Source organism: Phyllobates terribilis, unplaced genomic scaffold (genome assembly GCF_046119375.1).
Source record: "Phyllobates terribilis strain yellow unplaced genomic scaffold, ASM4611937v1 Scaffold_169__1_contigs__length_4117513, whole genome shotgun sequence".
NCBI lineage: Eukaryota > Metazoa > Chordata > Amphibia > Anura > Dendrobatidae > Phyllobates > Phyllobates terribilis.
The window spans coordinates 1,775,591-1,803,419 of record NW_027362929.1 but is presented as its reverse complement, the minus strand read 5'-3'; the positions used below and the strand labels follow the sequence as shown (position 1 = coordinate 1,803,419).

The window sequence follows — 27,829 nt, the reverse complement described above, 5'->3', positions numbered from 1 at the left end:
GCATTGCCATGTAATGTAATGTAATGCAATGCTATCTATCTAGCTCTCCCTCTATACTTCCTTTTGGATAAACAGACATATTAGGCAAGCATTTTGGAGCTTTCACCTAAATAACTACAGGTGGTGAGATAAGCTGCACAATATAATTGACCTTTCAGTATATTGTTGCACACACACCATCTATTTAGCAAATGCCCTTGTTATCAACAGCAGCCTTTTAAACTCACCTGAGCTAACAGGTATGTGAGCTGGTTACTCTGCTGCGCTTAAAATTTCTTTTTTGGTTTGCTACAATGCCTTTTCTGAAACGTTGTCTCCCTCTGCTGGAACACTGACTTCTTTCATTTAATGCCTGCAGACTATAAAAGAGAAACCAACCCAAAAAGTTTGGTTGATTAGTCTGTGGCATTCTTTTAAACTGTTGCTTATGGCGGTCTCTGTGAGCTTCTCAGTGACATTCAGCCATCCAGGTATCCCGCCTGCAGTAGACGGAATGTGGCAATGGAACGCTGGCTGCGCGTGTCATAATAGGCTCTGAGCCTTTATATACCTGCGCACAGCAGCAGCCACCTTCAGTCTGCTGCTGGACAGCCAGCAGCAGCAGCAGCAGGAGAGGTAATTAATCAGCAACCCTCCTGCTAAGGGTAGACAGCTGCTCGTTCCACCCCCCCCCCCGCCTTAATTGGTTCTCCTCCCTTCCAACGGTGTTGAGGCGGGTGGGAACAGCCGGGGGTTGAGGGTACTGTGCTAAAAGAGGTGGAGTTATGCAGATCTAAAACGCGTGGATTGCAGCAGCAGCAAGCCGAAAAGTGCAGGCATGTGAGGGATCTAGAGGTTGACAGCATGTCTTCTTAACGGGAGTCCAGGTGGCCATCTCCACAAATGGACTTTTCAGAATCCTTGGGTGGCACCGTAGTCGGAAACCAATTCTGGTTATCGCTTCTCGGCCTTTTGGCTAAGATCAAGTGTAGTATCTGTTCTTATCAGTTTAATATCTGATACGTCCCCTATCTGGGGACCATATATTAAATGGATTTTTAGAACAGGGAGATGGAAAAAGAGCTTGCTCTGTCCACTCCACGCATTGACCTGGTATTGCAGTATCTCCAGGACCGGTGCACCCCTTCTTTAATGCAGTTTCTAAAATCAGAAAGAATTGAATTCAATGCTTTTTGTTCATTTTGCTTGTTTGTCGGATTTTGGGATGGACTCTTTGGCTTTGCTTTTCTTCTCCTCATTGGATTTTTCATGTTAAAAGTTGCAGAAGCCAGATGACAAGCTCATTTTGGTTCAACTTCAGCAACTGTGCATTGCATTGCCATGTAATGTAATGTAATGCAATGCTATCTATCTAGCTCTCCCTCTATACTTCCTTTTGGATAAACAGACATATTAGGCAAGCATTTTGGAGCTTTCACCTAAATATCTACAGGTGGTGAGATAAGCTGCACAATATAATTGACCTTTCAGTATATTGTTGCACACCCACCATCTATTTAGCAAATGCCCTTGTTATCAACAGCAGCCTTTTAAACTCACCTGAGCTAACAGGTATGTGAGCTGGTTACTCTGCTGCGCTTAAAATTTATTTTTTGGTTTGCTACAATGCCTTTTCTGAAACGTTGTCTCCCTCTGCTGGAACACTGACTTCTTTCATTTAATGCCTGCAGACTATAAAAGAGAAACCAACCCAAAAAGTTTGGTTGATTAGTCTGTGGCATTCTTTTAAACTGTTGCTTATGGCGGTCTCTGTGAGCTTCTCAGTGACATTCAGCCATCCAGGTATCCCGCCTGCAGTAGACGGAATGTGGCAATGGAACGCTGGCTGCGCGTGTCATAATAGGCTCTGAGCCTTTATATACCTGCGCACAGCAGCAGCCACCTTCAGTCTGCTGCTGGACAGCCAGCAGCAGCAGCAGCAGGAGAGGTAATTAATCAGCAACCCTCCTGCTAAGGGTAGACAGCTGCTCGTTCCACCCCCCCCCCCCCCCGCCTTAATTGGTTCTCCTCCCTTCCAACGGTGTTGAGGCGGGTGGGAACAGCCGGGGGTCGAGGGTACTGTGCTAAAAGAGGTGGAGTTATGCAGATCTAAAACGCGTGGATTGCAGCAGCAGCAAGCCGAAAAGTGCAGGCATGTGAGGGATCTAGAGGTTGACAGCATGTCTTCTTAACGGGAGTCCAGGTGGCCATCTCCACAAATGGACTTTTCAGAATCCTTGGGTGGCACCGTAGTCGGAAACCAATTCTGGTTATCGCTTCTCGGCCTTTTGGCTAAGATCAAGTGTAGTATCTGTTCTTATCAGTTTAATATCTGATACGTCCCCTATCTGGGGACCATATATTAAATGGATTTTTAGAACAGGGAGATGGAAAAAGAGCTTGCTCTGTCCACTCCACGCATTGACCTGGTATTGCAGTATCTCCAGGACCGGTGCACCCCTTCTTTAATGCAGTTTCTAAAATCAGAAAGAATTGAATTCAATGCTTTTTGTTCATTTTGCTTGTTTGTCGGATTTTGGGATGGACTCTTTGGCTTTGCTTTTCTTCTCCTCATTGGATTTTTCATGTTAAAAGTTGCAGAAGCCAGATGACAAGCTCATTTTGGTTCATCTTCAGCAACTGTGCATTGCATTGCCATGTAATGTAATGTAATGCAATGCTATCTATCTAGCTCTCCCTCTATACTTCCTTTTGGATAAACAGACATATTAGGCAAGCATTTTGGAGCTTTCACCTAAATAACTACAGGTGGTGAGATAAGCTGCACAATATAATTGACCTTTCAGTATATTGTTGCACACACACCATCTATTTAGCAAATGCCCTTGTTATCAACAGCAGCCTTTTAAACTCACCTGAGCTAACAGGTATGTGAGCTGGTTACTCTGCTGCGCTTAAAATTTCTTTTTTGGTTTGCTACAATGCCTTTTCTGAAACGTTGTCTCCCTCTGCTGGAACACTGACTTCTTTCATTTAATGCCTGCAGACTATAAAAGAGAAACCAACCCAAAAAGTTTGGTTGATTAGTCTGTGGCATTCTTTTAAACTGTTGCTTATGGCGGTCTCTGTGATCTTCTCAGTGACATTCAGCCATCCAGGTATCCCGCCTGCAGTAGACGGAATGTGGCAATGGAACGCTGGCTGCGCATGTCATAATAGGCTCTGAGCCTTTATATACCTGCGCACAGCAGCAGCCACCTTCAGTCTGCTGCTGGACAGCCAGCAGCAGCAGCAGGAGAGGTAATTAATCAGCAACCCTCCTGCTAAGGGTAGACAGCTGCTCGTTCCACCCCACCCCCCCGCCTTAATTGGTTCTCCTCCCTTCCAACGGTGTTGAGGCGGGTGGGAACAGCCGGGGGTTGAGGGTACTGTGCTAAAAGAGGTGGAGTTATGCAGATCTAAAACGCGTGGATTGCAGCAGCAGCAAGCCGAAAAGTGCAGGCATGTGAGGGATCTAGAGGTTGACAGCATGTCTTCTTAACGGGAGTCCAGGTGGCCATCTCCACAAATGGACTTTTCAGAATCCTTGGGTGGCACCGTAGTCGGAAACCAATTCTGGTTATCGCTTCTCGGCCTTTTGGCTAAGATCAAGTGTAGTATCTGTTCTTATCAGTTTAATATCTGATACGTCCCCTATCTGGGGACCATATATTAAATGGATTTTTAGAACAGGGAGATGGAAAAAGAGCTTGCTCTGTCCACTCCACGCATTGACCTGGTATTGCAGTATCTCCAGGACCGGTGCACCCCTTCTTTAATGCAGTTTCTAAAATCAGAAAGAATTGAATTCAATGCTTTTTGTTCATTTTGCTTGTTTGTCGGATTTTGGGATGGACTCTTTGGCTTTGCTTTTCTTCTCCTCATTGGATTTTTCATGTTAAAAGTTGCAGAAGCCAGATGACAAGCTCATTTTGGTTCAACTTCAGCAACTGTGCATTGCATTGCCATGTAATGTAATGTAATGCAATGCTATCTATCTAGCTCTCCCTCTATACTTCCTTTTGGATAAACAGACATATTAGGCAAGCATTTTGGAGCTTTCACCTAAATAACTACAGGTGGTGAGATAAGCTGCACAATATAATTGACCTTTCAGTATATTGTTGCACACACACCATCTATTTAGCAAATGCCCTTGTTATCAACAGCAGCCTTTTAAACTCACCTGAGCTAACAGGTATGTGAGCTGGTTACTCTGCTGCGCTTAAAATTTCTTTTTTGGTTTGCTACAATGCCTTTTCTGAAACGTTGTCTCCCTCTGCTGGAACACTGACTTCTTTCATTTAATGCCTGCAGACTATAAAAGAGAAACCAACCCAAAAAGTTTGGTTGATTAGTCTGTGGCATTCTTTTAAACTGTTGCTTATGGCGGTCTCTGTGATCTTCTCAGTGACATTCAGCCATCCAGGTATCCCGCCTGCAGTAGACGGAATGTGGCAATGGAACGCTGGCTGCGCATGTCATAATAGGCTCTGAGCCTTTATATACCTGCGCACAGCAGCAGCCACCTTCAGTCTGCTGCTGGACAGCCAGCAGCAGCAGCAGCAGGAGAGGTAATTAATCAGCAACCCTCCTGCTAAGGGTAGACAGCTGCTCGTTCCACCCCACCCCCCCGCCTTAATTGGTTCTCCTCCCTTCCAACGGTGTTGAGGCGGGTGGGAACAGCCGGGGGTTGAGGGTACTGTGCTAAAAGAGGTGGAGTTATGCAGATCTAAAACGCGTGGATTGCAGCAGCAGCAAGCCGAAAAGTGCAGGCATGTGAGGGATCTAGAGGTTGACAGCATGTCTTCTTAACGGGAGTCCAGGTGGCCATCTCCACAAATGGACTTTTCAGAATCCTTGGGTGGCACCGTAGTCGGAAACCAATTCTGGTTATCGCTTCTCGGCCTTTTGGCTAAGATCAAGTGTAGTATCTGTTCTTATCAGTTTAATATCTGATACGTCCCCTATCTGGGGACCATATATTAAATGGATTTTTAGAACAGGGAGATGGAAAAAGAGCTTGCTCTGTCCACTCCACGCATTGACCTGGTATTGCAGTATCTCCAGGACCGGTGCACCCCTTCTTTAATGCAGTTTCTAAAATCAGAAAGAATTGAATTCAATGCTTTTTGTTCATTTTGCTTGTTTGTCGGATTTTGGGATGGACTCTTTGGCTTTGCTTTTCTTCTCCTCATTGGATTTTTCATGTTAAAAGTTGCAGAAGCCAGATGACAAGCTCATTTTGGTTCAACTTCAGCAACTGTGCATTGCATTGCCATGTAATGTAATGTAATGCAATGCTATCTATCTAGCTCTCCCTCTATACTTCCTTTTGGATAAACAGACATATTAGGCAAGCATTTTGGAGCTTTCACCTAAATAACTACAGGTGGTGAGATAAGCTGCACAATATAATTGACCTTTCAGTATATTGTTGCACACACACCATCTATTTAGCAAATGCCCTTGTTATCAACAGCAGCCTTTTAAACTCACCTGAGCTAACAGGTATGTGAGCTGGTTACTCTGCTGCGCTTAAAATTTCTTTTTTGGTTTGCTACAATGCCTTTTCTGAAACGTTGTCTCCCTCTGCTGGAACACTGACTTCTTTCATTTAATGCCTGCAGACTATAAAAGAGAAACCAACCCAAAAAGTTTGGTTGATTAGTCTGTGGCATTCTTTTAAACTGTTGCTTATGGCGGTCTCTGTGATCTTCTCAGTGACATTCAGCCATCCAGGTATCCCGCCTGCAGTAGACGGAATGTGGCAATGGAACGCTGGCTGCGCATGTCATAATAGGCTCTGAGCCTTTATATACCTGCGCACAGCAGCAGCCACCTTCAGTCTGCTGCTGGACAGCCAGCAGCAGCAGCAGCAGGAGAGGTAATTAATCAGCAACCCTCCTGCTAAGGGTAGACAGCTGCTCGTTCCACCCCACCCCCCCGCCTTAATTGGTTCTCCTCCCTTCCAACGGTGTTGAGGCGGGTGGGAACAGCCGGGGGTTGAGGGTACTGTGCTAAAAGAGGTGGAGTTATGCAGATCTAAAACGCGTGGATTGCAGCAGCAGCAAGCCGAAAAGTGCAGGCATGTGAGGGATCTAGAGGTTGACAGCATGTCTTCTTAACGGGAGTCCAGGTGGCCATCTCCACAAATGGACTTTTCAGAATCCTTGGGTGGCACCGTAGTCGGAAACCAATTCTGGTTATCGCTTCTCGGCCTTTTGGCTAAGATCAAGTGTAGTATCTGTTCTTATCAGTTTAATATCTGATACGTCCCCTATCTGGGGACCATATATTAAATGGATTTTTAGAACAGGGAGATGGAAAAAGAGCTTGCTCTGTCCACTCCACGCATTGACCTGGTATTGCAGTATCTCCAGGACCGGTGCACCCCTTCTTTAATGCAGTTTCTAAAATCAGAAAGAATTGAATTCAATGCTTTTTGTTCATTTTGCTTGTTTGGCGGATTTTGGGATGGACTCTTTGGCTTTGCTTTTCTTCTCCTCATTGGATTGTTCATGTTAAAAGTTGCAGAAGCCAGATGACAAGGTCATTTTGGTTCAACTTCAGCAACTGTGCATTGCATTGCCATGTAATGTAATGTAATGCAATGCTATCTATCTAGCTCTCCCTCTATACTTCCTTTTGGATAAACAGACATATTAGGCAAGCATTTTGGAGCTTTCACCTAAATAACTACAGGTGGTGAGATAAGCTGCACAATATAATTGACCTTTCAGTATATTGTTGCACACACACCATCTATTTAGCAAATGCCCTTGTTATCAACAGCAGCCTTTTAAACTCACCTGAGCTAACAGGTATGTGAGCTGGTTACTCTGCTGCGCTTAAAATTTCTTTTTTGGTTTGCTACAATGCCTTTTCTGAAACGTTGTCTCCCTCTGCTGGAACACTGACTTCTTTCATTTAATGCCTGCAGACTATAAAAGAGAAACCAACCCAAAAAGTTTGGTTGATTAGTCTGTGGCATTCTTTTAAACTGTTGCTTATGGCGGTCTCTGTGAGCTTCTCAGTGACATTCAGCCATCCAGGTATCCCGCCTGCAGTAGACGGAATGTGGCAATGGAACGCTGGCTGCGCGTGTCATAATAGGCTCTGAGCCTTTATATACCTGCGCACAGCAGCAGCCACCTTCAGTCTGCTGCTGGACAGCCAGCAGCAGCAGCAGAAGGAGAGGTAATTAATCAGCAACCCTCCTGCTAAGGGTAGACAGCTGCTCGTTCCACCCCCCCCCCCGCCTTAATTGGTTCTCCTCCCTTCCAACGGTGTTGAGGCGGGTGGGAACAGCCGGGGGTTGAGGGTACTGTGCTAAAAGAGGTGGAGTTATGCAGATCTAAAACGCGTGGATTGCAGCAGCAGCAAGCCGAAAAGTGCAGGCATGTGAGGGATCTAGAGGTTGACAGCATGTCTTCTTAACGGGAGTCCAGGTGGCCATCTCCACAAATGGACTTTTCAGAATCCTTGGGTGGCACCGTAGTCGGAAACCAATTCTGGTTATCGCTTCTCGGCCTTTTGGCTAAGATCAAGTGTAGTATCTGTTCTTATCAGTTTAATATCTGATACGTCCCCTATCTGGGGACCATATATTAAATGGGTTTTTAGAACAGGGAGATGGAAAAAGAGCTTGCTCTGTCCACTCCACGCATTGACCTGGTATTGCAGTATCTCCAGGACCGGTGCACCCCTTCTTTAATGCAGTTTCTAAAATCAGAAAGAATTGAATTCAATGCTTTTTGTTCATTTTGCTTGTTTGTCGGATTTTGGGATGGACTCTTTGGCTTTGCTTTTCTTCTCCTCATTGGATTTTTCATGTTAAAAGTTGCAGAAGCCAGATGACAAGCTCATTTTGGTTCAACTTCAGCAACTGTGCATTGCATTGCCATGTAATGTAATGTAATGCAATGCTATCTATCTAGCTCTCCCTCTATACTTCCTTTTGGATAAACAGACATATTAGGCAAGCATTTTGGAGCTTTCACCTAAATAACTACAGGTGGTGAGATAAGCTGCACAATATAATTGACCTTTCAGTATATTGTTGCACACACACCATCTATTTAGCAAATGCCCTTGTTATCAACAGCAGCCTTTTAAACTCACCTGAGCTAACAGGTATGTGAGCTGGTTACTCTGCTGCGCTTAAAATTTCTTTTTTGGTTTGCTACAATGCCTTTTCTGAAACGTTGTCTCCCTCTGCTGGAACACTGACTTCTTTCATTTAATGCCTGCAGACTATAAAAGAGAAACCAACCCAAAAAGTTTGGTTGATTAGTCTGTGGCATTCTTTTAAACTGTTGCTTATGGCGGTCTCTGTGAGCTTCTCAGTGACATTCAGCCATCCAGGTATCCCGCCTGCAGTAGACGGAATGTGGCAATGGAACGCTGGCTGCGCGTGTCATAATAGGCTCTGAGCCTTTATATACCTGCGCACAGCAGCAGCCACCTTCAGTCTGCTGCTGGACAGCCAGCAGCAGCAGCAGCAGCAGAGGTAATTAATCAGCAACCCTCCTGCTAAGGGTAGACAGCTGCTCGTTCCACCCCCCCCCCCGCCTTAATTGGTTCTCCTCCCTTCCAACGGTGTTGAGGCGGGTGGGAACAGCCGGGGGTTGAGGGTACTGTGCTAAAAGAGGTGGAGTTATGCAGATCTAAAACGCGTGGATTGCAGCAGCAGCAAGCCGAAAAGTGCAGGCATGTGAGGGATCTAGAGGTTGACAGCATGTCTTCTTAACGGGAGTCCAGGTGGCCATCTCCACAAATGGACATTTCAGAATCCTTGGGTGGCACCGTAGTCGGAAACCAATTCTGGTTATCGCTTCTCGGCCTTTTGGCTAAGATCAAGTGTAGTATCTGTTCTTATCAGTTTAATATCTGATACGTCCCCTATCTGGGGACCATATATTAAATGGATTTTTAGAACAGGGAGATGGAAAAAGAGCTTGCTCTGTCCACTCCACGCATTGACCTGGTATTGCAGTATCTCCAGGACCGGTGCACCCCTTCTTTAATGCAGTTTCTAAAATCAGAAAGAATTGAATTCAATGCTTTTTGTTCATTTTGCTTGTTTGTCGGATTTTGGGATGGACTCTTTGGCTTTGCTTTTCTTCTCCTCATTGGATTTTTCATGTTAAAAGTTGCAGAATCCAGATGACAAGCTCATTTTGGTTCAACTTCAGCAACTGTGCATTGCATTGCCATGTAATGTAATGTAATGCAATGCTATCTATCTAGCTCTCCCTCTATACTTCCTTTTGGATAAACAGACATATTAGGCAAGCATTTTGGAGCTTTCACCTAAATAACTACAGGTGGTGAGATAAGCTGCACAATATAATTGACCTTTCAGTATATTGTTGCACACACACCATCTATTTAGCAAATGCCCTTGTTATCAACAGCAGCCTTTTAAACTCACCTGAGCTAACAGGTATGTGAGCTGGTTACTCTGCTGCGCTTAAAATTTCTTTTTTGGTTTGCTACAATGCCTTTTCTGAAACGTTGTCTCCCTCTGCTGGAACACTGACTTCTTTCATTTAATGCCTGCAGACTATAAAAGAGAAACCAACCCAAAAAGTTTGGTTGATTAGTCTGTGGCATTCTTTTAAACTGTTGCTTATGGCGGTCTCTGTGAGCTTCTCAGTGACATTCAGCCATCCAGGTATCCCGCCTGCAGTAGACGGAATGTGGCAATGGAACGCTGGCTGCGCATGTCATAATAGGCTCTGAGCCTTTATATACCTGCGCACAGCAGCAGCCACCTTCAGTCTGCTGCTGGACAGCCAGCAGCAGCAGCAGCAGGAGAGGTAATTAATCAGCAACCCTCCTGCTAAGGGTAGACAGCTGCTCGTTCCACCCCACCCCCCCGCCTTAATTGGTTCTCCTCCCTTCCAACGGTGTTGAGGCGGGTGGGAACAGCCGGGGGTTGAGGGTACTGTGCTAAAAGAGGTGGAGTTATGCAGATCTAAAACGCGTGGATTGCAGCAGCAGCAAGCCGAAAAGTGCAGGCATGTGAGGGATCTAGAGGTTGACAGCATGTCTTCTTAACGGGAGTCCAGGTGGCCATCTCCACAAATGGACTTTTCAGAATCCTTGGGTGGCACAGTAGTCGGAAACCAATTCTGGTTATCGCTTCTCGGCCTTTTGGCTAAGATCAAGTGTAGTATCTGTTCTTATCAGTTTAATATCTGATACGTCCCCTATCTGGGGACCATATATTAAATGGATTTTTAGAACAGGGAGATGGAAAAAGAGCTTGCTCTGTCCACTCCACGCATTGACCTGGTATTGCAGTATCTCCAGGACCGGTGCACCCCTTCTTTAATGCAGTTTCTAAAATCAGAAAGAATTGAATTCAATGCTTTTTGTTCATTTTGCTTGTTTGTCGGATTTTGGGATGGACTCTTTGGCTTTGCTTTTCTTCTCCTCATTGGATTTTTCATGTTAAAAGTTGCAGAAGCCAGATGACAAGCTCATTTTGGTTCAACTTCAGAAACTGTGCATTGCATTGCCATGTAATGTAATGTAATGCAATGCTATCTATCTAGCTCTCCCTCTATACTTCCTTTTGGATAAACAGACATATTAGGCAAGCATTTTGGAGCTTTCACCTAAATAACTACAGGTGGTGAGATAAGCTGCACAATATAATTGACCTTTCAGTATATTGTTGCACACACACCATTTATTTAGCAAATGCCCTTGTTATCAACAGCAGCCTTTTAAACTCACCTGAGCTAACAGGTATGAGAGCTGGTTACTCTGCTGCGCTTAAAATTTCTTTTTTGGTTTGCTACAATGCCTTTTCTGAAACGTTGTCTCCCTCTGCTGGAACACTGACTTCTTTCATTTAATGCCTGCAGACTATAAAAGAGAAACCAACCCAAAAAGTTTGGTTGATTAGCCTGTGGCATTCTTTTAAACTGTTGCTTATGGCGGTCTCTGTGAGCTTCTCAGTGACATTCAGCCATCCAGGTATCCCGCCTGCAGTAGACGGAATGTGGCAATGGAACGCTGGAACGCTGGCTGCGCGTGTCATAATAGGCTCTGAGCCTTTATATACCTGCGCACAGCAGCAGCCACCTTCAGTCTGCTGCTGGACAGCCAGCAGCAGCAGCAGCAGGAGAGGTAATTAATCAGCAACCCTCCTGCTAAGGGTAGACAGCTGCTCGTTCCACCCCCCCCCCCGCCTTAATTGGTTCTCCTCCCTTCCAACGGTGTTGAGGCGGGTGGGAACAGCCGGGGGTTGAGGGTACTGTGCTAAAAGAGGTGGAGTTATGCAGATCTAAAACGCGTGGATTGCAGCAGCAGCAAGCCGAAAAGTGCAGGCATGTGAGGGATCTAGAGGTTGACAGCATGTCTTCTTAACGGGAGTCCAGGTGGCCATCTCCACAAATGGACTTTTCAGAATCCTTGGGTGGCACCGTAGTCGGAAACCAATTCTGGTTATCGCTTCTCGGCCTTTTGGCTAAGATCAAGTGTAGTATCTGTTCTTATCAGTTTAATATCTGATACGTCCCCTATCTGGGGACCATATATTAAATGGATTTTTAGAACAGGGAGATGGAAAAAGAGCTTGCTCTGTCCACTCCACGCATTGACCTGGTATTGCAGTATCTCCAGGACCGGTGCACCCCTTCTTTAATGCAGTTTCTAAAATCAGAAAGAATTGAATTCAATGCTTTTTGTTCATTTTGCTTGTTTGTCGGATTTTGGGATGGACTCTTTGGCTTTGCTTTTCTTCTCCTCATTGGATTTTTCATGTTAAAAGTTGCAGAAGCCAGATGACAAGCTCATTTTGGTTCAACTTCAGCAACTGTGCATTGCATTGCCATGTAATGTAATGTAATGCAATGCTATCTATCTAGCTCTCCCTCTATACTTCCTTTTGGATAAACAGACATATTAGGCAAGCATTTTGGAGCTTTCACCTAAATAACTACAGGTGGTGAGATAAGCTGCACAATATAATTGACCTTTCAGTATATTGTTGCACACACACCATCTATTTAGCAAATGCCCTTGTTATCAACAGCAGCCTTTTAAACTCACCTGAGCTAACAGGTATGTGAGCTGGTTACTCTGCTGCGCTTAAAATTTCTTTTTTGGTTTGCTACAATGCCTTTTCTGAAACGTTGTCTCCCTCTGCTGGAACACTGACTTCTTTCATTTAATGCCTGCAGACTATAAAAGAGAAACCAACCCAAAAAGTTTGGTTGATTAGTCTGTGGCATTCTTTTAAACTGTTGCTTATGGCGGTCTCTGTGAGCTTCTCAGTGACATTCAGCCATCCAGGTATCCCGCCTGCAGTAGACGGAATGTGGCAATGGAACGCTGGCTGCGCGTGTCATAATAGGCTCTGAGCCTTTATATACCTGCGCACAGCAGCAGCCACCTTCAGTCTGCTGCTGGACAGCCAGCAGCAGCAGCAGCAGGAGAGGTAATTAATCAGCAACCCTCCTGCTAAGGGTAGACAGCTGCTCGTTCCACCCCCCCCCCCGCCTTAATTGGTTCTCCTCCCTTCCAACGGTGTTGAGGCGGGTGGGAACAGCCGGGGGTTGAGGGTACTGTGCTAAAAGAGGTGGAGTTATGCAGATCTAAAACGCGTGGATTGCAGCAGCAGCAAGCCGAAAAGTGCAGGCATGTGAGGGATCTAGAGGTTGACAGCATGTCTTCTTAACGGGAGTCCAGGTGGCCATCTCCACAAATGGACTTTTCAGAATCCTTGGGTGGCACCGTAGTCGGAAACCAATTCTGGTTATCGCTTCTCGGCCTTTTGGCTAAGATCAAGTGTAGTATCTGTTCTTATCAGTTTAATATCTGATACGTCCCCTATCTGGGGACCATATATTAAATGGATTTTTAGAACAGGGAGATGGAAAAAGAGCTTGCTCTGTCCACTCCACGCATTGACCTGGTATTGCAGTATCTCCAGGACCGGTGCACCCCTTCTTTAATGCAGTTTCTAAAATCAGAAAGAATTGAATTCAATGCTTTTTGTTCATTTTGCTTGTTTGTCGGATTTTGGGATGGACTCTTTGGCTTTGCTTTTCTTCTCCTCATTGGATTTTTCATGTTAAAAGTTGCAGAAGCCAGATGACAAGCTCATTTTGGTTCAACTTCAGCAACTGTGCATTGCATTGCCATGTAATGTAATGTAATGCAATGCTATCTATCTAGCTCTCCCTCTATACTTCCTTTTGGATAAACAGACATATTAGGCAAGCATTTTGGAGCTTTCACCTAAATAACTACAGGTGGTGAGATAAGCTGCACAATATAATTGACCTTTCAGTATATTGTTGCACACACACCATCTATTTAGCAAATGCCCTTGTTATCAACAGCAGCCTTTTAAACTCACCTGAGCTAACAGGTATGTGAGCTGGTTACTCTGCTGCGCTTAAAATTTCTTTTTTGGTTTGCTACAATGCCTTTTCTGAAACGTTGTCTCCCTCTGCTGGAACACTGACTTCTTTCATTTAATGCCTGCAGACTATAAAAGAGAAACCAACCCAAAAAGTTTGGTTGATTAGTCTGTGGCATTCTTTTAAACTGTTGCTTATGGCGGTCTCTGTGAGCTTCTCAGTGACATTCAGCCATCCAGGTATCCCGCCTGCAGTAGACGGAATGTGGCAATGGAACGCTGGCTGCGCGTGTCATAATAGGCTCTGAGCCTTTATATACCTGCGCACAGCAGCAGCCACCTTCAGTCTGCTGCTGGACAGCCAGCAGCAGCAGCAGCAGGAGAGGTAATTAATCAGCAACCCTCCTGCTAAGGGTAGACAGCTGCTCGTTCCACCCCCCCCCCCGCCTTAATTGGTTCTCCTCCCTTCCAACGGTGTTGAGGCGGGTGGGAACAGCCGGGGGTTGAGGGTACTGTGCTAAAAGAGGTGGAGTTATGCAGATCTAAAACGCGTGGATTGCAGCAGCAGCAAGCCGAAAAGTGCAGGCATGTGAGGGATCTAGAGGTTGACAGCATGTCTTCTTAACGGGAGTCCAGGTGGCCATCTCCACAAATGGACTTTTCAGAATCCTTGGGTGGCACCGTAGTCGGAAACCAATTCTGGTTATCGCTTCTCGGCCTTTTGGCTAAGATCAAGTGTAGTATCTGTTCTTATCAGTTTAATATCTGATACGTCCCCTATCTGGGGACCATATATTAAATGGATTTTTAGAACAGGGAGATGGAAAAAGAGCTTGCTCTGTCCACTCCACGCATTGACCTGGTATTGCAGTATCTCCAGGACCGGTGCACCCCTTCTTTAATGCAGTTTCTAAAATCAGAAAGAATTGAATTCAATGCTTTTTGTTCATTTTGCTTGTTTGTCGGATTTTGGGATGGACTCTTTGGCTTTGCTTTTCTTCTCCTCATTGGATTTTTCATGTTAAAAGTTGCAGAAGCCAGATGACAAGCTCATTTTGGTTCAACTTCAGCAACTGTGCATTGCATTGCCATGTAATGTAATGTAATGCAATGCTATCTATCTAGCTCTCCCTCTATACTTCCTTTTGGATAAACAGACATATTAGGCAAGCATTTTGGAGCTTTCACCTAAATAACTACAGGTGGTGAGATAAGCTGCACAATATAATTGACCTTTCAGTATATTGTTGCACACACACCATCTATTTAGCAAATGCCCTTGTTATCAACAGCAGCCTTTTAAACTCACCTGAGCTAACAGGTATGTGAGCTGGTTACTCTGCTGCGCTTAAAATTTCTTTTTTGGTTTGCTACAATGCCTTTTCTGAAACGTTGTCTCCCTCTGCTGGAACACTGACTTCTTTCATTTAATGCCTACAGACTATAAAAGAGAAACCAACCCAAAAAGTTTGGTTGATTAGTCTGTGGCATTCTTTTAAACTGTTGCTTATGGCGGTCTCTGTGAGCTTCTCAGTGACATTCAGCCATCCAGGTATCCCGCCTGCAGTAGACGGAATGTGGCAATGGAACGCTGGCTGCGCGTGTCATAATAGGCTCTGAGCCTTTATATACCTGCGCACAGCAGCAGCCACCTTCAGTCTGCTGCTGGACAGCCAGCAGCAGCAGCAGCAGGAGAGGTAATTAATCAGCAACCCTCCTGCTAAGGGTAGACAGCTGCTCGTTCCACCCCCCCCCGCCTTAATTGGTTCTCCTCCCTTCCAACGGTGTTGAGGCGGGTGGGAACAGCCGGGGGTTGAGGGTACTGTGCTAAAAGAGGTGGAGTTATGCAGATCTAAAACGCGTGGATTGCAGCAGCAGCAAGCCGAAAAGTGCAGGCATGTGAGGGATCTAGAGGTTGACAGCATGTCTTCTTAACGGGAGTCCAGGTGGCCATCTCCACAAATGGACTTTTCAGAATCCTTGGGTGGCACCGTAGTCGGAAGCCAATTCTGGTTATCGCTTCTCGGCCTTTTGGCTAAGATCAAGTGTAGTATCTGTTCTTATCAGTTTAATATCTGATACGTCCCCTATCTGGGGACCATATATTAAATGGATTTTTAGAACAGGGAGATGGAAAAAGAGCTTGCTCTGTCCACTCCACGCATTGACCTGGTATTGCAGTATCTCCAGGACCGGTGCACCCCTTCTTTAATGCAGTTTCTAAAATCAGAAAGAATTGAATTCAATGCTTTTTGTTCATTTTGCTTGTTTGTCGGATTTTGGGATGGACTCTTTGGCTTTGCTTTTCTTCTCCTCATTGGATTTTTCATGTTAAAAGTTGCAGAAGCCAGATGACAAGCTCATTTTGGTTCAACTTCAGCAACTGTGCATTGCATTGCCATGTAATGTAATGTAATGCAATGCTATCAATCTAGCTCTCCCTCTATACTTCCTTTTGGATAAACAGACATATTAGGCAAGCATTTTGGAGCTTTCACCTAAATAACTACAGGTGGTGAGATAAGCTGCACAATATAATTGACCTTTCAGTATATTGTTGCACACACACCATCTATTTAGCAAATGCCCTTGTTATCAACAGCAGCCTTTTAAACTCACCTGAGCTAACAGGTATGTGAGCTGGTTACTCTGCTGCGCTTAAAATTTCTTTTTTGGTTTGCTACAATGCCTTTTCTGAAACGTTGTCTCCCTCTGCTGGAACACTGACTTCTTTCATTTAATGCCTGCAGACTATAAAAGAGAAACCAACCCAAAAAGTTTGGTTGATTAGTCTGTGGCATTCTTTTAAACTGTTGCTTATGGCGGTCTCTGTGAGCTTCTCAGTGACATTCAGCCATCCAGGTATCCCGCCTGCAGTAGACGGAATGTGGCAATGGAACGCTGGCTGCGCGTGTCATAATAGGCTCTGAGCCTTTATATACCTGCGCACAGCAGCAGCCACCTTCAGTCTGCTGCTGGACAGCCAGCAGCAGCAGCAGCAGGAGAGGTAATTAATCAGCAACCCTCCTGCTAAGGGTAGACAGCTGCTCGTTCCACCCCCCCCCCGCCTTAATTGGTTCTCCTCCCTTCCAACGGTGTTGAGGCGGGTGGGAACAGCCGGGGGTTGAGGGTACTGTGCTAAAAGAGGTGGAGTTATGCAGATCTAAAACGCGTGGATTGCAGCAGCAGCAAGCCGAAAAGTGCAGGCATGTGAGGGATCTAGAGGTTGACAGCATGTCTTCTTAACGGGAGTCCAGGTGGCCATCTCCACAAATGGACTTTTCAGAATCCTTGGGTGGCACCGTAGTCGGAAACCAATTCTGGTTATCGCTTCTCGGCCTTTTGGCTAAGATCAAGTGTAGTATCTGTTCTTATCAGTTTAATATCTGATACGTCCCCTATCTGGGGACCATATATTAAATGGATTTTTAGAACAGGGAGATGGAAAAAGAGCTTGCTCTGTCCACTCCACGCATTGACCTGGTATTGCAGTATCTCCAGGACCGGTGCACCCCTTCTTTAATGCAGTTTCTAAAATCAGAAAGAATTGAATTCAATGCTTTTTGTTCATTTTGCTTGTTTGTTGGATTTTGGGATGGACTCTTTGGCTTTGCTTTTCTTCTCCTCATTGGATTTTTCATGTTAAAAGTTGCAGAAGCCAGATGACAAGCTCATTTTGGTTCAACTTCAGCAACTGTGCATTGCATTGCCATGTAATGTAATGTAATGCAATGCTATCTATCTAGCTCTCCCTCTATACTTCCTTTTGGATAAACAGACATATTAGGCAAGCATTTTGGAGCTTTCACCTAAATAACTACAGGTGGTGAGATAAGCTGCACAATATAATTGACCTTTCAGTATATTGTTGCACACACACCATCTATTTAGCAAATGCCCTTGTTATCAACAGCAGCCTTTTAAACTCACCTGAGCTAACAGGTATGTGAGCTGGTTACTCTGCTGCGCTTAAAATTTCTTTTTTGGTTTGCTACAATGCCTTTTCTGAAACGTTGTCTCCCTCTGCTGGAACACTGACTTCTTTCATTTAATGCCTGCAGACTATAAAAGAGAAACCAACCCAAAAAGTTTGGTTGATTAGTCTGTGGCATTCTTTTAAACTGTTGCTTATGGCGGTCTCTGTGAGCTTCTCAGTGACATTCAGCCATCCAGGTATCCCGCCTGCAGTAGACGGAATGTGGCAATGGAACGCTGGCTGCGCGTGTCATAATAGGCTCTGAGCCTTTATATACCTGCGCACAGCAGCAGCCACCTTCAGTCTGCTGCTGGACAGCCAGCAGCAGCAGCAGCAGCAGGAGAGGTAATTAATCAGCAACCCTCCTGCTAAGGGTAGACAGCTGCTCGTTCCACCCCCCCCCCGCCTTAATTGGTTCTCCTCCCTTCCAACGGTGTTGAGGCGGGTGGGAACAGCCGGGGGTTGAGGGTACTGTGCTAAAAGAGGTGGAGTTATGCAGATCTAAAACGCGTGGATTGCAGCAGCAGCAAGCCGAAAAGTGCAGGCATGTGAGGGATCTAGAGGTTGACAGCATGTCTTCTTAACGGGAGTCCAGGTGGCCATCTCCACAAATGGACTTTTCAGAATCCTTGGGTGGCACCGTAGTCGGAAACCAATTCTGGTTATCGCTTCTCGGCCTTTTGGCTAAGATCAAGTGTAGTATCTGTTCTTATCAGTTTAATATCTGATACGTCCCCTATCTGGGGACCATATATTAAATGGATTTTTAGAACAGGGAGATGGAAAAAGAGCTTGCTCTGTCCACTCCACGCATTGACCTGGTATTGCAGTATCTCCAGGACCGGTGCACCCCTTCTTTAATGCAGTTTCTAAAATCAGAAAGAATTGAATTCAATGCTTTTTGTTCATTTTGCTTGTTTGTCGGATTTTGGGATGGACTCTTTGGCTTTGCTTTTCTTCTCCTCATTGGATTTTTCATGTTAAAAGTTGCAGAAGCCAGATGACAAGCTCATTTTGGTTCAACTTCAGCAACTGTGCATTGCATTGCCATGTAATGTAATGTAATGCAATGCTATCTATCTAGCTCTCCCTCTATACTTCCTTTTGGATAAACAGACATATTAGGCAAGCATTTTGGAGCTTTCACCTAAATAACTACAGGTGGTGAGATAAGCTGCACAATATAATTGACCTTTCAGTATATTGTTGCACACACACCATCTATTTAGCAAATGCCCTTGTTATCAACAGCAGCCTTTTAAACTCACCTGAGCTAACAGGTATGTGAGCTGGTTACTCTGCTGCGCTTAAAATTTCTTTTTTGGTTTGCTACAATGCCTTTTCTGAAACGTTGTCTCCCTCTGCTGGAACACTGACTTCTTTCATTTAATGCCTGCAGACTATAAAAGAGAAACCAACCCAAAAAGTTTGGTTGATTAGTCTGTGGCATTCTTTTAAACTGTTGCTTATGGCGGTCTCTGTGAGCTTCTCAGTGACATTCAGCCATCCAGGTATCCCGCCTGCAGTAGACGGAATGTGGCAATGGAACGCTGGCTGCGCGTGTCATAATAGGCTCTGAGCCTTTATATACCTGCGCACAGCAGCAGCCACCTTCAGTCTGCTGCTGGACAGCCAGCAGCAGCAGCAGCAGGAGAGGTAATTAATCAGCAACCCTCCTGCTAAGGGTAGACAGCTGCTCGTTCCACCCCCCCCCCCGCCTTAATTGGTTCTCCTCCCTTCCAACGGTGTTGAGGCGGGTGGGAACAGCCGGGGGTTGAGGGTACTGTGCTAAAAGAGGTGGAGTTATGCAGATCTAAAACGCGTGGATTGCAGCAGCAGCAAGCCGAAAAGTGCAGGCATGTGAGGGATCTAGAGGTTGACAGCATGTCTTCTTAACGGGAGTCCAGGTGGCCATCTCCACAAATGGACTTTTCAGAATCCTTGGGTGGCACCGTAGTCGGAAACCAATTCTGGTTATCGCTTCTCGGCCTTTTGGCTAAGATCAAGTGTAGTATCTGTTCTTATCAGTTTAATATCTGATACGTCCCCTATCTGGGGACCATATATTAAATGGATTTTTAGAACAGGGAGATGGAAAAAGAGCTTGCTCTGTCCACTCCACGCATTGACCTGGTATTGCAGTATCTCCAGGACCGGTGCACCCCTTCTTTAATGCAGTTTCTAAAATCAGAAAGAATTGAATTCAATGCTTTTTGTTCATTTTGCTTGTTTGTCGGATTTTGGGATGGACTCTTTGGCTTTGCTTTTCTTCTCCTCATTGGATTTTTCATGTTAAAAGTTGCAGAAGCCAGATGACAAGCTCATTTTGGTTCAACTTCAGCAACTGTGCATTGCATTGCCATGTAATGTAATGTAATGCAATGCTATCTATCTAGCTCTCCCTCTATACTTCCTTTTGGATAAACAGACATATTTGGCAAGCATTTTGGAGCTTTCACCTAAATAACTACAGGTGGTGAGATAAGCTGCACAATATAATTGACCTTTCAGTATATTGTTGCACACACACCATCTATTTAGCAAATGCCCTTGTTATCAACAGCAGCCTTTTAAACTCACCTGAGCTAACAGGTATGTGAGCTGGTTACTCTGCTGCGCTTAAAATTTCTTTTTTGGTTTGCTACAATGCCTTTTCTGAAACGTTGTCTCCCTCTGCTGGAACACTGACTTCTTTCATTTAATGCCTGCAGACTATAAAAGAGAAACCAACCCAAAAAGTTTGGTTGATTAGTCTGTGGCATTCTTTTAAACTGTTGCTTATGGCGGTCTCTGTGAGCTTCTCAGTGACATTCAGCCATCCAGGTATCCCGCCTGCAGTAGACGGAATGTGGCAATGGAACGCTGGCTGCGCGTGTCATAATAGGCTCTGAGCCTTTATATACCTGCGCACAGCAGCAGCCACCTTCAGTCTGCTGCTGGACAGCCAGCAGCAGCAGCAGCAGGAGAGGTAATTAATCAGCAACCCTCCTGCTAAGGGTAGACAGCTGCTCGTTCCACCCCCCCCCCCCGCCTTAATTGGTTCTCCTCCCTTCCAACGGTGTTGAGGCGGGTGGGAACAGCCGGGGGTTGAGGGTACTGTGCTAAAAGAGGTGGAGTTATGCAGATCTAAAACGCGTGGATTGCAGCAGCAGCAAGCCGAAAAGTGCAGGCATGTGAGGGATCTAGAGGTTGACAGCATGTCTTCTTAACGGGAGTCCAGGTGGCCATCTCCACAAATGGACTTTTCAGAATCCTTGGGTGGCACCGTAGTCGGAAACCAATTCTGGTTATCGCTTCTCGGCCTTTTGGCTAAGATCAAGTGTAGTATCTGTTCTTATCAGTTTAATATCTGATACGTCCCCTATCTGGGGACCATATATTAAATGGATTTTTAGAACAGGGAGATGGAAAAAGAGCTTGCTCTGTCCACTCCACGCATTGACCTGGTATTGCAGTATCTCCAGGACCGGTGCACCCCTTCTTTAATGCAGTTTCTAAAATCAGAAAGAATTGAATTCAATGCTTTTTGTTCATTTTGCTTGTTTGTCGGATTTTGGGATGGACTCTTTGGCTTTGCTTTTCTTCTCCTCATTGGATTTTTCATGTTAAAAGTTGCAGAAGCCAGATGACAAGCTCATTTTGGTTCAACTTCAGCAACTGTGCATTGCATTGCCATGTAATGTAATGTAATGCAATGCTATCTATCTAGCTCTCCCTCTATACTTCCTTTTGGATAAACAGACATATTAGGCAAGCATTTTGGAGCTTTCACCTAAATAACTACAGGTGGTGAGATAAGCTGCACAATATAATTGACCTTTCAGTATATTGTTGCACACACACCATCTATTTAGCAAATGCCCTTGTTATCAACAGCAGCCTTTTAAACTCACCTGAGCTAACAGGTATGTGAGCTGGTTACTCTGCTGCGCTTAAAATTTCTTTTTTGGTTTGCTACAATGCCTTTTCTGAAACGTTGTCTCCCTCTGCTGGAACACTGACTTCTTTCATTTAATGCCTGCAGACTATAAAAGAGAAACCAACCCAAAAAGTTTGGTTGATTAGTCTGTGGCATTCTTTTAAACTGTTGCTTATGGCGGTCTCTGTGAGCTTCTCAGTGACATTCAGCCATCCAGGTATCCCGCCTGCAGTAGACGGAATGTGGCAATGGAATGCTGGCTGCGCGTGTCATAATAGGCTCTGAGCCTTTATATACCTGCGCACAGCAGCAGCCACCTTCAGTCTGCTGCTGGACAGCCAGCAGCAGCAGCAGCAGGAGAGGTAATTAATCAGCAACCCTCCTGCTAAGGGTAGACAGCTGCTCGTTCCACCCCCCCCCCGCCTTAATTGGTTCTCCTCCCTTCCAACGGTGTTGAGGCGGGTGGGAACAGCCGGGGGTTGAGGGTACTGTGCTAAAAGAGGTGGAGTTATGCAGATCTAAAACGCGTGGATTGCAGCAGCAGCAAGCCGAAAAGTGCAGGCATGTGAGGGATCTAGAGGTTGACAGCATGTCTTCTTAACGGGAGTCCAGGTGGCCATCTCCACAAATGGACTTTTCAGAATCCTTGGGTGGCACCGTAGTCGGAAACCAATTCTGGTTATCGCTTCTCGGCCTTTTGGCTAAGATCAAGTGTAGTATCTGTTCTTATCAGTTTAATATCTGATACGTCCCCTATCTGGGGACCATATATTAAATGGATTTTTAGAACAGGGAGATGGAAAAAGAGCTTGCTCTGTCCACTCCACGCATTGACCTGGTATTGCAGTATCTCCAGGACCGGTGCACCCCTTCTTTAATGCAGTTTCTAAAATCAGAAAGAATTGAATTCAATGCTTTTTGTTCATTTTGCTTGTTTGTCGGATTTTGGGATGGACTCTTTGGCTTTGCTTTTCTTCTCCTCATTGGATTTTTCATGTTAAAAGTTGCAGAAGCCAGATGACAAGCTCATTTTGGTTCAACTTCAGCAACTGTGCATTGCATTGCCATGTAATGTAATGTAATGCAATGCTATCTATCTAGCTCTCCCTCTATACTTCCTTTTGGATAAACAGACATATTAGGCAAGCATTTTGGAGCTTTCACCTAAATAACTACAGGTGGTGAGATAAGCTGCACAATATAATTGACCTTTCAGTATATTGTTGCACACACACCATCTATTTAGCAAATGCCCTTGTTATCAACAGCAGCCTTTTAAACTCACCTGAGCTAACAGGTATGTGAGCTGGTTACTCTGCTGCGCTTAAAATTTCTTTTTTGGTTTGCTACAATGCCTTTTCTGAAACGTTGTCTCCCTCTGCTGGAACACTGACTTCTTTCATTTAATGCCTGCAGACTATAAAAGAGAAACCAACCCAAAAAGTTTGGTTGATTAGTCTGTGGCATTCTTTTAAACTGTTGCTTATGGCGGTCTCTGTGAGCTTCTCAGTGACATTCAGCCATCCAGGTATCCCGCCTGCAGTAGACGGAATGTGGCAATGGAACGCTGGCTGCGCGTGTCATAATAGGCTCTGAGCCTTTATATACCTGCGCACAGCAGCAGCCACCTTCAGTCTGCTGCTGGACAGCCAGCAGCAGCAGCAGGAGAGGTAATTAATCAGCAACCCTCCTGCTAAGGGTAGACAGCTGCTCGTTCCACCCCCCCCCCCGCCTTAATTGGTTCTCCTCCCTTCCAACGGTGTTGAGGCGGGTGGGAACAGCCGGGGGTTGAGGGTACTGTGCTAAAAGAGGTGGAGTTATGCAGATCTAAAACGCGTGGATTGCAGCAGCAGCAAGCCGAAAAGTGCAGGCATGTGAGGGATCTAGAGGTTGACAGCATGTCTTCTTAACGGGAGTCCAGGTGGCCATCTCCACAAATGGACTTTTCAGAATCCTTGGGTGGCACCGTAGTCGGAAACCAATTCTGGTTATCGCTTCTCGGCCTTTTGGCTAAGATCAAGTGTAGTATCTGTTCTTATCAGTTTAATATCTGATACGTCCCCTATCTGGGGACCATATATTAAATGGATTTTTAGAACAGGGAGATGGAAAAAGAGCTTGCTCTGTCCACTCCACGCATTGACCTGGTATTGCAGTATCTCCAGGACCGGTGCACCCCTTCTTTAATGCAGTTTCTAAAATCAGAAAGAATTGAATTCAATGCTTTTTGTTCATTTTGCTTGTTTGTCGGATTTTGGGATGGACTCTTTGGCTTTGCTTTTCTTCTCCTCATTGGATTTTTCATGTTAAAAGTTGCAGAAGCCAGATGACAAGCTCATTTTGGTTCAACTTCAGCAACTGTGCATTGCATTGCCATGTAATGTAATGTAATGCAATGCTATCTATCTAGCTCTCCCTCTATACTTCCTTTTGGATAAACAGACATATTAGGCAAGCATTTTGGAGCTTTCACCTAAATAACTACAGGTGGTGAGATAAGCTGCACAATATAATTGACCTTTCAGTATATTGTTGCACACACACCATCTATTTAGCAAATGCCCTTGTTATCAACAGCAGCCTTTTAAACTCACCTGAGCTAACAGGTATGTGAGCTGGTTACTCTGCTGCGCTTAAAATTTCTTTTTTGGTTTGCTACAATGCCTTTTCTGAAACGTTGTCTCCCTCTGCTGGAACACTGACTTCTTTCATTTAATGCCTGCAGACTATAAAAGAGAAACCAACCCAAAAAGTTTGGTTGATTAGTCTGTGGCATTCTTTTAAACTGTTGCTTATGGCGGTCTCTGTGAGCTTCTCAGTGACATTCAGCCATCCAGGTATCCCGCCTGCAGTAGACGGAATGTGGCAATGGAACGCTGGCTGCGTGTGTCATAATAGGCTCTGAGCCTTTATATACCTGCGCACAGCAGCAGCCACCTTCAGTCTGCTGCTGGACAGCCAGCAGCAGCAGCAGCAGGAGAGGTAATTAATCAGCAACCCTCCTGCTAAGGGTAGACAGCTGCTCGTTCCACCCCCCCCCCCCCCGCCTTAATTGGTTCTCCTCCGTTCCAACGGTGTTGAGGCGGGTGGGAACAGCCGGGGGTTGAGGGTACTGTGCTAAAAGAGGTGGAGTTATGCAGATCTAAAACGCGTGGATTGCAGCAGCAGCAAGCCGAAAAGTGCAGGCATGTGAGGGATCTAGAGGTTGACAGCATGTCTTCTTAACGGGAGTCCAGGTGGCCATCTCCACAAATGGACTTTTCAGAATCCTTGGGTGGCACCGTAGTCGGAAACCAATTCTGGTTATCGCTTCTCGGCCTTTTGGCTAAGATCAAGTGTAGTATCTGTTCTTATCAGTTTAATATCTGATACGTCCCCTATCTGGGGACCATATATTAAATGGATTTTTAGAACAGGGAGATGGAAAAAGAGCTTGCTCTGTCCACTCCACGCATTGACCTGGTATTGCAGTATCTCCAGGACCGGTGCACCCCTTCTTTAATGCAGTTTCTAAAATCAGAAAGAATTGAATTCAATGCTTTTTGTTCATTTTGCTTGTTTGTCGGATTTTGGGATGGACTCTTTGGCTTTGCTTTTCTTCTCCTCATTGGATTTTTCATGTTAAAAGTTGCAGAAGCCAGATGACAAGCTCATTTTGGTTCAACTTCAGCAACTGTGCATTGCATTGCCATGTAATGTAATGTAATGCAATGCTATCTATCTAGCTCTCCCTCTATACTTCCTTTTGGATAAACAGACATATTAGGCAAGCATTTTGGAGCTTTCACCTAAATAACTACAGGTGGTGAGATAAGCTGCACAATATAATTGACCTTTCAGTATATTGTTGCACACACACCATCTATTTAGCAAATGCCCTTGTTATCAACAGCAGCCTTTTAAACTCACCTGAGCTAACAGGTATGTGAGCTGGTTACTCTGCTGCGCTTAAAATTTCTTTTTTGGTTTGCTACAATGCCTTTTCTGAAACGTTGTCTCCCTCTGCTGGAACACTGACTTCTTTCATTTAATGCCTGCAGACTATAAAAGAGAAACCAACCCAAAAAGTTTGGTTGATTAGTCTGTGGCATTCTTTTAAACTGTTGCTTATGGCGGTCTCTGTGAGCTTCTCAGTGACATTCAGCCATCCAGGTATCCCGCCTGCAGTAGACGGAATGTGGCAATGGAACGCTGGCTGCGCGTGTCATAATAGGCTCTGAGCCTTTATATACCTGCGCACAGCAGCAGCCACCTTCAGTCTGCTGCTGGACAGCCAGCAGCAGCAGCAGCAGGAGAGGTAATTAATCAGCAACCCTCCTGCTAAGGGTAGACAGCTGCTCGTTCCACCCCCCCCCCCGCCTTAATTGGTTCTCCTCCCTTCCAACGGTGTTGAGGCGGGTGGGAACAGCCGGGGGTTGAGGGTACTGTGCTAAAAGAGGTGGAGTTATGCAGATCTAAAACGCGTGGATTGCAGCAGCAGCAAGCCGAAAAGTGCAGGCATGTGAGGGATCTAGAGGTTGACAGCATGTCTTCTTAACGGGAGTCCAGGTGGCCATCTCCACAAATGGACTTTTCAGAATCCTTGGGTGGCACCGTAGTCGGAAACCAATTCTGGTTATCGCTTCTCGGCCTTTTGGCTAAGATCAAGTGTAGTATCTGTTCTTATCAGTTTAATATCTGATACGTCCCCTATCTGGGGACCATATATTAAATGGATTTTTAGAACAGGGAGATGGAAAAAGAGCTTGCTCTGTCCACTCCACGCATTGACCTGGTATTGCAGTATCTCCAGGACCGGTGCACCCCTTCTTTAATGCAGTTTCTAAAATCAGAAAGAATTGAATTCAATGCTTTTTGTTCATTTTGCTTGTTTGTCGGATTTTGGGATGGACTCTTTGGCTTTGCTTTTCTTCTCCTCATTGGATTTTTCATGTTAAAAGTTGCAGAAGCCAGATGACAAGCTCATTTTGGTTCAACTTCAGCAACTGTGCATTGCATTGCCATGTAATGTAATGTAATGCAATGCTATCTATCTAGCTCTCCCTCTATACTTCCTTTTGGATAAACAGACATATTAGGCAAGCATTTTGGAGCTTTCACCTAAATAACTACAGGTGGTGAGATAAGCTGCACAATATAATTGACCTTTCAGTATATTGTTGCACACACACCATCTATTTAGCAAATGCCCTTGTTATCAACAGCCGCCTTTTAAACTCACCTGAGCTAACAGGTATGTGAGCTGGTTACTCTGCTGCGCTTAAAATTTCTTTTTTGGTTTGCTACAATGCCTTTTCTGAAACGTTGTCTCCCTCTGCTGGAACACTGACTTCTTTCATTTAATGCCTGCAGACTATAAAAGAGAAACCAACCCAAAAAGTTTGGTTGATTAGTCTGTGGCATTCTTTTAAACTGTTGCTTATGGCGGTCTCTGTGAGCTTCTCAGTGACATTCAGCCATCCAGGTATCCCGCCTGCAGTAGACGGAATGTGGCAATGGAACGCTGGCTGCGCGTGTCATAATAGGCTCTGAGCCTTTATATACCTGCGCACAGCAGCAGCCACCTTCAGTCTGCTGCTGGACAGCCAGCAGCAGCAGCAGCAGGAGAGGTAATTAATCAGCAACCCTCCTGCTAAGGGTAGACAGCTGCTCGTTCCACCCCCCCCCCCGCCTTAATTGGTTCTCCTCCCTTCCAACGGTGTTGAGGCGGGTGGGAACAGCCGGGGGTTGAGGGTACTGTGCTAAAAGAGGTGGAGTTATGCAGATCTAAAACGCGTGGATTGCAGCAGCAGCAAGCCGAAAAGTGCAGGCATGTGAGGGATCTAGAGGTTGACAGCATGTCTTCTTAACGGGAGTCCAGGTGGCCATCTCCACAAATGGACTTTTCAGAATCCTTGGGTGGCACCGTAGTCGGAAACCAATTCTGGTTATCGCTTCTCGGCCTTTTGGCTAAGATCAAGTGTAGTATCTGTTCTTATCAGTTTAATATCTGATACGTCCCCTATCTGGGGACCATATATTAAATGGATTTTTAGAACAGGGAGATGGAAAAAGAGCTTGCTCTGTCCACTCCACGCATTGACCTGGTATTGCAGTATCTCCAGGACCGGTGCACCCCTTCTTTAATGCAGTTTCTAAAATCAGAAAGAATTGAATTCAATGCTTTTTGTTCATTTTGCTTGTTTGTCGGATTTTGGGATGGACTCTTTGGCTTTGCTTTTCTTCTCCTCATTGGATTTTTCATGTTAAAAGTTGCAGAAGCCAGATGACAAGCTCATTTTGGTTCAACTTCAGCAACTGTGCATTGCATTGCCATGTAATGTAATGTAATGCAATGCTATCTATCTAGCTCTCCCTCTATACTTCCTTTTGGATAAACAGACATATTAGGCAAGCATTTTGGAGCTTTCACCTAAATAACTACAGGTGGTGAGATAAGCTGCACAATATAATTGACCTTTCAGTATATTGTTGCACACACACCATCTATTTAGCAAATGCCCTTGTTATCAACAGCAGCCTTTTAAACTCACCTGAGCTAACAGGTATGTGAGCTGGTTACTCTGCTGCG

At 45.1% G+C, this 27,829-nt stretch overlaps 21 non-coding genes across 21 annotated transcripts; all 21 read left to right on the top strand.

Moving 5' to 3' along the window:
• The first annotated feature begins 935 nt into the window (after window positions 1-935).
• LOC141208668 (U2 spliceosomal RNA) lies at window positions 936-1,126 on the top strand. The gene has a single exon (XR_012278887.1). It is a non-coding gene; the product is annotated as a U2 spliceosomal RNA (small nuclear RNA).
• Window positions 1,127-2,251: 1,125 nt separating this feature from the next.
• On the top strand, window positions 2,252-2,442 carry LOC141208667 (U2 spliceosomal RNA). Its single transcript, XR_012278886.1, has one exon. It is a non-coding gene; the product is annotated as a U2 spliceosomal RNA (small nuclear RNA).
• A 1,119-nt stretch (window positions 2,443-3,561) lies between these two features.
• LOC141208665 (U2 spliceosomal RNA) lies at window positions 3,562-3,752 on the top strand. The gene has a single exon (XR_012278885.1). It is a non-coding gene; the product is annotated as a U2 spliceosomal RNA (small nuclear RNA).
• Window positions 3,753-4,874: 1,122 nt separating this feature from the next.
• On the top strand, window positions 4,875-5,065 carry LOC141208664 (U2 spliceosomal RNA). Its single transcript, XR_012278884.1, has one exon. It is a non-coding gene; the product is annotated as a U2 spliceosomal RNA (small nuclear RNA).
• Window positions 5,066-6,187: 1,122 nt separating this feature from the next.
• Window positions 6,188-6,378, top strand: LOC141208663 (U2 spliceosomal RNA). Its single transcript, XR_012278883.1, has one exon. It is a non-coding gene; the product is annotated as a U2 spliceosomal RNA (small nuclear RNA).
• A 1,121-nt stretch (window positions 6,379-7,499) lies between these two features.
• Window positions 7,500-7,690, top strand: LOC141210060 (U2 spliceosomal RNA). Its single transcript, XR_012280240.1, has one exon. It is a non-coding gene; the product is annotated as a U2 spliceosomal RNA (small nuclear RNA).
• A 1,121-nt stretch (window positions 7,691-8,811) lies between these two features.
• On the top strand, window positions 8,812-9,002 carry LOC141208661 (U2 spliceosomal RNA). The gene has a single exon (XR_012278881.1). It is a non-coding gene; the product is annotated as a U2 spliceosomal RNA (small nuclear RNA).
• Window positions 9,003-10,124: 1,122 nt separating this feature from the next.
• LOC141208660 (U2 spliceosomal RNA) lies at window positions 10,125-10,315 on the top strand. The gene has a single exon (XR_012278880.1). It is a non-coding gene; the product is annotated as a U2 spliceosomal RNA (small nuclear RNA).
• A 1,129-nt stretch (window positions 10,316-11,444) lies between these two features.
• On the top strand, window positions 11,445-11,635 carry LOC141208659 (U2 spliceosomal RNA). The gene has a single exon (XR_012278879.1). It is a non-coding gene; the product is annotated as a U2 spliceosomal RNA (small nuclear RNA).
• Window positions 11,636-12,756: 1,121 nt separating this feature from the next.
• LOC141208658 (U2 spliceosomal RNA) lies at window positions 12,757-12,947 on the top strand. The gene has a single exon (XR_012278878.1). It is a non-coding gene; the product is annotated as a U2 spliceosomal RNA (small nuclear RNA).
• A 1,121-nt stretch (window positions 12,948-14,068) lies between these two features.
• Window positions 14,069-14,259, top strand: LOC141208657 (U2 spliceosomal RNA). The gene has a single exon (XR_012278877.1). It is a non-coding gene; the product is annotated as a U2 spliceosomal RNA (small nuclear RNA).
• Window positions 14,260-15,378: 1,119 nt separating this feature from the next.
• On the top strand, window positions 15,379-15,569 carry LOC141208656 (U2 spliceosomal RNA). Its single transcript, XR_012278876.1, has one exon. It is a non-coding gene; the product is annotated as a U2 spliceosomal RNA (small nuclear RNA).
• Window positions 15,570-16,689: 1,120 nt separating this feature from the next.
• LOC141208655 (U2 spliceosomal RNA) lies at window positions 16,690-16,880 on the top strand. The gene has a single exon (XR_012278875.1). It is a non-coding gene; the product is annotated as a U2 spliceosomal RNA (small nuclear RNA).
• Window positions 16,881-18,003: 1,123 nt separating this feature from the next.
• On the top strand, window positions 18,004-18,194 carry LOC141208654 (U2 spliceosomal RNA). Its single transcript, XR_012278874.1, has one exon. It is a non-coding gene; the product is annotated as a U2 spliceosomal RNA (small nuclear RNA).
• Window positions 18,195-19,315: 1,121 nt separating this feature from the next.
• LOC141208653 (U2 spliceosomal RNA) lies at window positions 19,316-19,506 on the top strand. The gene has a single exon (XR_012278873.1). It is a non-coding gene; the product is annotated as a U2 spliceosomal RNA (small nuclear RNA).
• A 1,122-nt stretch (window positions 19,507-20,628) lies between these two features.
• On the top strand, window positions 20,629-20,819 carry LOC141208652 (U2 spliceosomal RNA). Its single transcript, XR_012278872.1, has one exon. It is a non-coding gene; the product is annotated as a U2 spliceosomal RNA (small nuclear RNA).
• A 1,120-nt stretch (window positions 20,820-21,939) lies between these two features.
• Window positions 21,940-22,130, top strand: LOC141208649 (U2 spliceosomal RNA). Its single transcript, XR_012278870.1, has one exon. It is a non-coding gene; the product is annotated as a U2 spliceosomal RNA (small nuclear RNA).
• A 1,118-nt stretch (window positions 22,131-23,248) lies between these two features.
• On the top strand, window positions 23,249-23,439 carry LOC141208648 (U2 spliceosomal RNA). The gene has a single exon (XR_012278869.1). It is a non-coding gene; the product is annotated as a U2 spliceosomal RNA (small nuclear RNA).
• A 1,124-nt stretch (window positions 23,440-24,563) lies between these two features.
• Window positions 24,564-24,754, top strand: LOC141208647 (U2 spliceosomal RNA). The gene has a single exon (XR_012278868.1). It is a non-coding gene; the product is annotated as a U2 spliceosomal RNA (small nuclear RNA).
• A 1,121-nt stretch (window positions 24,755-25,875) lies between these two features.
• Window positions 25,876-26,066, top strand: LOC141208646 (U2 spliceosomal RNA). The gene has a single exon (XR_012278867.1). It is a non-coding gene; the product is annotated as a U2 spliceosomal RNA (small nuclear RNA).
• Window positions 26,067-27,187: 1,121 nt separating this feature from the next.
• Window positions 27,188-27,378, top strand: LOC141208645 (U2 spliceosomal RNA). Its single transcript, XR_012278866.1, has one exon. It is a non-coding gene; the product is annotated as a U2 spliceosomal RNA (small nuclear RNA).
• Window positions 27,379-27,829: the final 451 nt, after the last annotated feature.